This window comes from Protopterus annectens, chromosome 12.part0 (genome assembly GCF_019279795.1).
Source record: "Protopterus annectens isolate FY-2018-M chromosome 12.part0, PAN1.0, whole genome shotgun sequence".
NCBI classification, from domain to species: Eukaryota; Metazoa; Chordata; order Ceratodontiformes; family Protopteridae; genus Protopterus; species Protopterus annectens.
Window position 1 is genome coordinate 1,070,362,630 of NC_056746.1, and position 10,279 is coordinate 1,070,372,908.

Sequence of the window (10,279 nt, forward strand, 5' to 3'; positions counted from 1 at the left end):
AAAATTCTTCTTAATGTTTCTTATTTGTTTTTCCTAAAGATTTCACATTCAAAAAGAGGATGAATCAAGATCTCTTTCACTGATGCTTTGTATCCATAAGGCTGTAACTCCCGGTATATCTTCTATGTAAAATTTTACTCTCAAATTATCCAAGTTTATATTTTAAACAGATCTTTAATGTTTCCCTATTTCCAGTAACATTAATAACCAATAGAAAAATCTAGCAAGGCTAGACTTTCCACTGTGTGATTCCTTAAACCTCTTGTATTAGAGGCAACATGGAATGTATCCAAATGACCCTTTAAGGAAATCAGGTGCTTCAGCTATATAGCAATTCTGAATGTCCATGACATTTTGAGATTATTAATGGACAAATTTGGGCAAATAAAGTCAAGCCCCACTAGCTGTGGACATGCATGTTTCGGTGTTCTGATGGTATCATCAGCACAGCATAAGTAATTCAAGATGTTTAAGGAATCACACAGTGGAAATCTAGCCTTGTCAGATTTTTCTTTTGGGTTTTACTGATTGTTTTTTCTGTGTGACCTTTTCACTCATTGTTTTAGTCTATTTCCAGTAACATGGAAATGCTTTGTGTTGTTCTCTGTGCTTAAACTCCAAGCAAGGATTTCAGAATACCTACCGTGAAATATTTTCCTTATCCATCAATCTCCATTGAATTTTGATGATCTTTCTCAAATGCAGAATATATGATTCAATAATTTGAATGTCCTGTTTTTATAAACATGTAAGCCCATACTTTTTTAGTATTTCCATTACCATTTTGCTCCTCAATGAATTAAACATGTTTTCTCTCTGCCATTTTTTTTCTCTAACTCACCTTGTCTTATCAGTTCATTGGCTGGAACATGAAAGCTTCATAATTTTAATCCAATTTGATGATGTTGTAATTTTTCCAACTACCTACTCTACTAGTGTGCCAATTTCCTGCTGTATGTATGTTTATGGAAAGGAGATGGGTAGATTGAATATATGGTTAATTAATGTATATACTTTTTTCATTAGCTTACCCTAAGTTCCCAGTCTCCACATATTATGGCTCCACGTGATATCAGAGAATTTATACCACATTTTATTGCTAACATAAAGACGTAATAGTCTTTATAAGACATACATTTATTTTTCATTTTCTATGTAGAAAATCAATTTGCTGGTTCCATTTACCTAAAATAAAGAAACAATTCAAAAATACTGAATATTGTGTACCCTCTCTGTTCCCTGATTTCTAATGAATAAATGGTTTCTACTCTCTTGGGCTTAAAAATCAGAAATCTGCTTTTATTCTCATTTATATGCAAGTCTACTCATTTTTAATCATTGTCCAATTTGATTATTTGATACTTTATTATTTTATATCTTAAACTGGTATGGGGTAAAGCTATTCTAACAATTTATTCTTTAAATGTTGCAAAATGATATCAAAGAAAATTTTTTTGAAGAATTACGTAGTGCTATAGGTTAATAACTGTTTGGGTTTCCCTTATTACCTTTTTATAGATGAGTACATTGATTCCATTCCTCCAAAAATTTGGACAATTCCATTTTTCAAAATACTCATTAAAGTCCTTCTCTAATTTTATAGCCCACCAATCACCTTCTGTTTAGTACCACTCATTCATAATCACATCATGGCTGATGTGTTTGTGTATAACTGTGTCTGTGTATGTGCATGTGTGCATGTTTGTTTAAACTAAGCCCAAAATGCAGAATGTGGCACTTTAGTTTTGCTCTAATTGGAACTGTGACATGAGATGTGTCTGAGTGGAGCTATAACACCTTGCATTGTGCTTTGTAATAAGAGAAGAGAAAAACACAGAAACAGAGACATAGACACAGATGACACACACACACACACACACACACACACACACACACACACACACACACACACACACACACCATCTAAATTCACACTGAACAGGTGTAGTTACCTTGAGCAGTATCCAGCTTCCCACTATTCATATTCACCATTTAGAACAACAGGTGTAACACAGTAATAATTGCATACACTTATGTACTTTTTGTATAAATCTGGCATAGTATGGATGTTTCTGATTCACAGTATTATGCAGGAATCCTTGCAGAGCAGTGCACAGGAATACACAAAAGCCTAATTTGCATAGACTATGCCCACCCTACAGGCTACCATATTTACACGTGTAGACAAAACTCCTTGCTGTTCTATACAGCACAGCATCCCTGCACTACAGAGCAAAAATGGCTTCTGAACTGCAAGGCCACTATATGATACACAAAGCTACTTGTTCTACTTTGTACAGTGCACAAGTTGTCTATGAATTCTTCCCTATATCCTTGGGCACCCAAAGTAACCATTTTTTATTTGCTGCCAAAAATTCATAAAGATTTGAAAACACCTGCCTGATCAGCCCATAGTTTCATCTCTTGCGTCCTTTATTTTAAATGCAGATGTTTTTCCAGATTAGTTATTAAAGCTCTGCCTTGGTAGGGTAGCCTCAGATTTCAGAGATATCACAATTTGATACACAACATTACTAAATTAATATGACGAGAAAATATGTGTTGTGCATGATAGATGCTACTAGCTTACGTACTTTATCAAGGCAGTTGACTGGTTCACTATTTTGGAAAGGGCCCTAAAACTAATTTGTTTTTGCCATTACTTCATTTTTTTACTCTATAAATATTAATGGGGTATCCATCCGCATGCATGAGTCACATCTGACAGTTATAGGGACCCAGTGCATAGCCACAGCCATGCTTGGACTTTACTAGGTGAGCAGGGAATGGAAATGGATTGCTAGACCTTTCTCCTGTATCAGACACTCAGTGGATGCACTCTTAAAGAGAGTTTAGATTCACCAGTCTGTCACACAAGCTCTGGAAGGACAGAGAATTGAACCAGAAATCCTCTTGCTGTGAGCAGCAATGCTATACACTGAGGCATTTCTTATAAAAATAGGAAGCAGCAATGGGGGATATATTTGCTACCACTTCACACAAGTCTTTTTTATAGGTCTCCTCAAAAAGTATGTTATTTATAAGATATGCCTTTTTAGAACAAAGGCTGTTTTTTTCTAATAAAAGTATATTATTTAATAGCTATCTACTCACACACTAAATGCATGTTTACAGCCGATTTGGAAGATTGACAGTCAACCTACTGCATGTTGTTTAGATGTGGAAGGGAACTGGATCACTTAGGAAAAACCCATTCAGACAAAGGGGGCACATGCATACTTCATACAGAAGGTATGCTAGCACCCCAGCTGACAGTAAAATTGGGGAGCCTTCACAGAAATGCTACTTGTTATGTCACTATGCCATCTGACTTTCTACTATTTTTCAATGAAATCAGTTACAATTAAATTAATAAATTGAAATTAATCCAGGGGTAGTTCATGTGAAAGAAAAGCATTATAGCAATTAAAAAATGCTAATGTTTTGCATTATGACCTTCCTTAATTTGCTTAGAAGAGATAGTAAGGAATTGTCTTTGCACATTTTGGGGTCATAAATGGTTTTAAAATGTAAAATATTATAGTCATATCACCTTAATACTGAAATTCCATGGACATATTTGATATGATTATTAAAATGTATAAGTGCTATTATATTTAATTAAGTAAATGGATTAAATTGTGTAATTAATGTTGTTTAATGACTGGCTGTTACTTAAATGACAGTTGTTTAGTGCTATCTGAACTCAGTGTTTTCTCCTTGAAAGTGAAATACTGGGGTGCCAAAAGGATTAATAAAACAAGATAAAACATTATCTCTGAGTCTGCCTTGCATTCCTTTAGTACTATTTGTGACTGATTGCAGCTTGGTAAAACAAACGTTGCCTTATTCCAAGTAAATATCATTGTTTCTATTGTTTTATGGGAATTCTTAGTATTAAATGTTTAATAGTACTTATCTATGATGTTGCGCTTGGTCTTAACCACAGACTATAACATATTATAGGAAATAGTAGATGCAAACTTGGCATGCACATTCAGGGCTAGAACCTTCATGCAGTTTGAATATAGTACGCATGAATTCTAAAAATGATTTCTTTATTGTGGCTTTTAAACAAGAGGCTATATACACTTAGCATTGCTGTTATATTTTTGAACAACCTGCTTTACAACATAAACTTAGGCTTTTTATTCACAAAGAGATAATTAATACCAGTGAAAATAAAACTTCTCATTTTCGATTATTTTCTACTATGTTTTCAATACTGTCAAAAATGAACTCGCTTCTACATTTTTTACCATACCTTCAGCATGTTAGGGTTCTTCATTTATGCTGAAATTAAGCATTTCAGGAAGCTTTCAGAATCACAATAAGATTTATGAAAAAAACAAATTTAACATCAGTAAACAAAACCTCCAGACACATTTCTTTTGAGGCTGGTTTCACTTTTTGCCACAGAGCACTTGTTTGGCATGACCCCTCTTTGGTCACCTGTCACCAGACTCAATGGCACGGTAAAGGGTGTAGCAGTCAGCATTGTTGCCTTAGAGATTGGTGTTTATGTGTGTGCATATGTATGTATGCACATGTGTCTTTGCATGGGTGCGTGTGTGTGTGTGTGTGTGTGTGTGTGTGTGTGTGTGTGTGTGTTTGTGTCTGTGTGTGTGTGCATATGTATGTGTGCACACATACATATGTATGTGTGCATATGTATGCACACGTGTCTTTGCATGTGCCTGTGCATGTGTGCGTGTGTGCGTGTGTGTGTGTGTGTGTGTGTGTGTGTGTGTGTGGTGTGCATGCGTGAACACTGGTGTCTGTGTGTCTGTGAGCTCGTGTTTGTGTGTGCGCGCATGCGTGCATGTGTGTCGGTACATGTGCAATGTGTAAATGAATAAGAATGCTACCCAGTGATGGATCGTTGCCCCATCTATAAAATCATTCTTGCCTTACTACTATTGCATGGAAAGATAAACTGCAGATCCTCATGCAATCCTGATTATCCTCCCAAAGAATTTGTACCAGGTGAGGCACAGATGGTGTGGGAGGGACACTGTCCCAGTCTAGAAAACATGCCCAGCTTTTAGTTCAGTCCAAAGTACTTGCCAACTCTTATTTTAGTTTTGTTTATTTATTTCATAAAACCAACACACTCTAGAAAAAGTACAACATTCAAAGTAGAATTTTAGCACTTTTATTTATTTAGTATCTTGAGAATTCCTCAAAAATGAAAACTAAAATATTGATGTAGAACACTGACAGCTACACTAGGCATCTATTTTAAAACACTGAGCTGTTTACAAATGTGAAGCTTTTATTTTTAAATTACATTTAATAGTTGCAGACTCATTAATGCCTGGAGCTGCCTAAGCTGCAAGCGCTCTCCAGCAATGTGTTTATGTTACCCCCCACCCCGTATCTTCCATCACATTGTCCAACACAAATAAACAACATTTTCAGAACTGGGAATACAGTAGAATGTTTGAACAGAGTCTCTGCTTTTCAGAAACATGCCTATCACAAGCATGATGAGGCTACAGCAAGAATGCCTTACATTGCAATGTGGCACTTTGGAAATTATCAATTAATTAACTAGCTGGAATTCCTTGGCTCATACAGCTACCAATTTAAAACAAAATCCATTCATGGATTCCTGCATTTGTGACCAGGAATGATGTGAAGACAAGTAGCAAGCAAGTAAAACCTAGCAACTCGACAAAAACAAGTGGAACTCAAATGGCTTTCAGCAATGTTTATATCTATTTTTGTTATTTTAAATTTGGGATAAATGGGTGTCTATAAAAGTAGGAAAAGGGATACAGCAAGGAGAGGAAACATACACAATGAAACAGGGGCATTCAGAATGGGAGTGAGAAGGGAGGAAGGATTTTTTTTCAGGGTCAGGCATTCTTTTTTGTTTTTTTTGAGAAGGAAAGATAAAAAAAATGTAAGGGGAACAAAAGGAATGGAAAGACACTAGAGATTTGGAAGCAAAGCAGGGACACACAAACAAACAGGAAATGGGGGGATGTTGACACACATTGGGTTTTGACAATACAGTTATACAGACACATGGAGGGCATTGGTGTTGGAGAAAATTGGGCAGGGAGTCAGGAGGCATCCAAGGACAGGGAACACTAGGATGAGGATAGGGCGGGTAGAACCATCCTATCTCCACTCTGCCCAAGCTTGACCTAGGGAAAGATCAGTCAGCACTCTAACTGCCCCCCCTAGTACTGGGCCCTGCCTGAGGTGGTGAAGGCAGCGCCAAAAAGCACTGTGACTCCTGAAGCCACTGAAGACCTTCTCCAGGCAGCTGATGCAGGCTTCCAGCTGCCCGACAACCAAATCCCCTACTTCTTCCAGCAATTCCCACCATGTGGCAAACTACAAACTCCTGGCAATGCCACCATAGGGAACAATAACACTTCTCTTCAGTAAATGAGCACCAAAGGAAGGCCACAGGTGATGCAGCCAGGCCACTCCCTCCACACACACACACACACACACACACACACACACACACACACACACACACACACACATACACACACACACATGAAACAAGGATGCCGCATGGAGCAAGCTGAAGTACTGGTGGAAGATGGCTAGACCTGACAGGGAATGGGGACTGTGGCCAAGCCACTGGCTAAGATGTGGCCATGGCAGATGCTGCAGTAAATGGAAAGATAAATGGTTAAATATAAACTAACACACATAAACCCAAATATGAAAAAGGAGGATAGCAACAAAGAAAGGGAGAGGGAGAGAAACAACGAGATATATTACTATCATTTCGGTGACAAATAACCTATCAGTTTGCTATGCAGATGAGTAGTACATAAGCAGTAGAAACACTACTAGGACACTCTACATGCATTACCTCGAGGCCCTATGGTAGGATTTGCAGACAGGTGTGCAGTGTCACAGTTCCTACTGCATGATTGTGTGTCAAGATGCAGATGATCTAGGGCAGGCATGGGATTGTTGTGTCAGATGTCCTGGTCAGTGTATGGACTATTATCCCTGTAACCTCCTGCAAGTCATACACAACAGCTGACTTAACATGGGTGTAGCAAGACAAATATATGTATGTCAGGAAAAAGGACACACAGCCACCACTCTGTATAGACCCAAAATACATTTCTTGCCATAAAAGGTTCCCCCAAACCACACTCCACATTAGCCACCCCCCCCCCCGGGACACCAGCCAAAACATGTATCCCCCTTTACACAACCACTAGCTCTCCACCAGTCACATGTATACCCTGAGTTAGGCAGTCTGCACAGGTATGCATGAAAAACTACCTATCATGTCTGTGACCAACAGATGCATTGTAGTAGGACAGATGAGCTACTCTCAGTGGAAAGCATGCCTGTGTAACCTATAAACATATCATGTGTCCTACTTGTGGGAGTGAAAGGAAGAATGCCTATAAGTGGAAAAGTTTTTCCTTGTCCATACAAATGGCAGATCATGATGTACTTAGGTCTATAAAAAAGTATGGCACCTGTTAGTCTAACTCTAAATAATATGTCCAAGCAGTACATAATTTGACCTGATAAATATGTATGTTACTTCAGTAGCAATATGTATTATGCAGCACTGTAACAAAACAATAGTTTCTACAAGTATACATTCTGGCAATGTGCACACATAACTGGCAATAATATTATGTAATATTGCATAGTATATCAATAAAGCAAATGCCTTTTTCCTCTAGACCAGTAGTGCCGGTATGGATGAAAAGATAGCATGCTCATCTTTGAAAACTGAAGACCTAAATGTTGTGGTTTCTATTCCCACTACATGCCATTAGAATCATTTTTCAAATTACTGACATACTGTCCTTAGGATGAAACATTAAACCAAACCCGCATCTGCTTGACCTGGGGGTAGTTCAGGTGGATGCCAAACATCCCATGACTCCCATCAAAAAGAGTAAGGGAAGTTCCCTGACGTCCTGGACAAACTTTCCTTACCAGTATAAATACCACCCTGGGTCTCTCCTGAAAAAAGGCAGTAGTCTAGTGGGACCAACCTTATCAACAAAGGATGAATAAATATAACATCTCTGCCTGAGCTGCAAAAGAAGGAAAAACAGAATAAAACTCCTTAATTAAATGCCCAATGCTATCAGAATTACTTACAGGATAAACGCTGGGATGATGGGAATGTTACATGTACTTACAGTACATCTCATTGACTGTTGCACTGACATCTTCTTCTTCCCACTGGTGCAGATTGAAGTATTGGTACCAGCAATGCTCACTAGAGTTGGATATGCCAAAGATATCAGATACTGTCTTGGCATAATTGTGTGAGCCATCTACTTTATAGTGGGGTCCCTCACTGGAGTCCCCAGTCAGGTGCTCTTGGTGGTCCCTATGTAGCAGGAATAGAAAGATTTTCTTTCCTCCCAGAACCACCTGGCAGCCCTGCCAACATCAGCGCCCTTGGAAGCCAGGGCTTTTCACCAGGTCACATTCCACAGAACAATGGTAGCTCTCCTGTGGTCATGCACGTTGATATTGTTAGCACGTGGTATGCACCATCAGGCAGCTAATAAGCAGGACCAATTAAGGTGCCACCATTGCTTAGAGCAAAAATAGACATTATTGCATGATATTGGAAGGATGTGAACTCTTGAAAATGCGTGCAAGCTACTTGATACCTTACTGTGTTAGCAGGTCTGCTGTTTAGTACCCTTATAGGCTAAATAGATAAACTGTATTTCTCCACATCCGACAAGGGTCATTGACCCCCTCATGCATACTTATTGTATTCACAGGTGCTCATGTCAGTCTATGTAGGTGAGTGAGGCTCTTAGCACAGCACTGGTTATTGCTGCAATGAGAAAAATGTGCGAGTCAAACACATTCATTACATTGTGCCTCAGTAGTCTAAGTGCCACTCTAGAAGCTTTGAAGTTGTGTAGCATAACCTTCTGCATCTGACATGGGCCTCATCGCCCTACAGAAAATCACATCACAACAACAAGCTCAGCACTGTGAAAAATTGCTAAGAAGGCTTTCTACAAGCAGCAGCTGTTCCTGAAAAGTAAAGAGGATGAAAATGTTATTGTTATCTCTTGTACTCATGTATTTAAATCTGTGATGATTCATGATGCCTTTAACATACTGTTACTGTCATATTTGTTTCTGTTGCTGTTTCAAAATACAGCAATGCTGCCACTGTGCTGGACAGCTTTACCTTGACTAAGGATCTACTGTTAGGGCAGAGTAAATGGAGAGGTGAATGAGAATCCAGGCCGCCCTCCACCTCATTTATGAGTGTTCTGTCTGTCTCTAAAGTCATTGCATGCCTGTGGGCTGATGCCACTGACCTCCATGCCATGGAAAGGTCTGTCAACAGTTGGGATATCTTCTCCTCCATGACCAAGACTTACTCTGCTGCTACCGTGAAGGGATACATATCATATATTCTCCAGCAGATGTGCCATTCTCGCATGAGATCAAGGGAGATTCACGGACTGCCTATCCCAGTGGACACTAAGGTTTGTATAGTATTAATCATCCTTTCTATAGGAACCTTTCAGTATCTAACAGGGGACACACCTGGAGTTTCATAGGCCTCAGACACATGAATCCTATACCAGTTTTTTGATGTGATGTTGATGCATGTGGAGATGCATATTTGGTTTCTACAGAGAAAAGGGAACAGAATCCCCACTGAGCAGGGATTCTATGACATAACCCATTTCCCTGTGTCTTTGGGCACCATTGACTTCACCCAAATTGTTATCAAAGTCCAACATGCTCTACAAAATGAGGTTAAATGCACTTGTTTTTAAATTTTGGCTAAATACTACAAATACGTTGTGAAATAATTCAGCCATATATGTTTAATGCTAACTGTATATCATTTGAAATTCATTAGCATAAGTTGATATTTTAATACATCTAGTATTTTGTATATATAAGTTATATTGTGTAAGTATTTTACATTGTACTTCACTACCCTCTCTCTATATGATTGCTGTTTTAAGATTGATAGTTGTGTTAAGATTGTTCTGACAAAGTAATACCACTGCATGTTGTTTATCTACACTATTTAATAGATCTCTGTACAAAGCAGTACCATTGCATTTTTTTCTGTTCATATGTCTGTCCCTTGTTACTGTTACCATACGACAACAGCTATGTGATGTAGCATATTATATGCAATGAACATGACTCTGATTGTAAAATTTTATACTGATTTGCCAGTACTCAGGTCATGATTGAAAAGGGCCAGTAGACCAGCTCCCCACCCAGAAGAAAATAGAACTAAATAAATAAATAATGGAAGCTAACA